Here is a 916-nt window from a genome sequence, read left to right as displayed (position 1 = left end):
AAAAAAAACATAGATGTGCAGTCTTAACAGAACAAAACTGTAGCAATAACGTTTACATTTTTTATCCACTTTATTCTGTTCACTGAACATTAACACTCACATGAACACATTATACGAGGTAGGTTTTTTTGTTTGTATTTCTATAAGAACGACAACACTGAAACAAACAAAACACACACACACACATATATATTTAAAAGGTTGTTTCTTCTTCTATATTATCTGTAGATTGAGAACTTTGCTATCATATAATTTCTTTGGTAGAATACCTACAGGTGTGCCTGACAATAACATTGATCACCGAGCATAACATTCAAACATGGTCTGTATTTGGGTCAGTCCTTCTTCACTTCCATGGTGTTCACACTCACCAACAAGCAACCATAATGAAGCATGCACAATTTGAATACAGAAAAAGCCATTTTTCTCTTGGTCTCACTGTTTCAAGTTGTAAAGATGCAGTTTTGAAAAGATTTTCAAAAGGTGCTGATGGTGTTGAAACCTTTGTGCATGCATCTGTCATTTGCATATTGACCTTAGCAAGTAGGTTGCCATTTCCTGTGCTTGCCAGTGGTCCACTTCAGCACAAGCTCTGTGGACTGTCCATGTCCTGTGCGCAAAACTACATTTGACTTCTACTGAGCACTAGTCCATGTACTCTGGTTACCATCACACATAAACTTCAGGCATGGTCTTGCAAATCGAATGATTGGTGATGATTACGTTCTTGCCTTGATGTGGTATTTTCAGGAAAGAGTCTTTAGAGAGCTTCTTGTTGCTTTGGAATACATTCCTTAAACAAACCTGTGGTAAACATGACTTTGGTAAATAACTTAAAAATACATGCATAATATCTTTACTCAAAGTATAAAGATACTTATATATATATATATATATATATATATATATATATATA

Source organism: Sinocyclocheilus grahami, unplaced genomic scaffold, assembly GCF_001515645.1.
Source record: "Sinocyclocheilus grahami isolate Dianchi unplaced genomic scaffold, SAMN03320097.WGS_v1.1 scaffold417.1, whole genome shotgun sequence".
NCBI classification, from domain to species: Eukaryota; Metazoa; Chordata; class Actinopteri; order Cypriniformes; family Cyprinidae; genus Sinocyclocheilus; species Sinocyclocheilus grahami.
The sequence above is the reverse complement of the archived record's forward strand: the minus strand, read 5'-3'. Positions refer to the sequence as shown.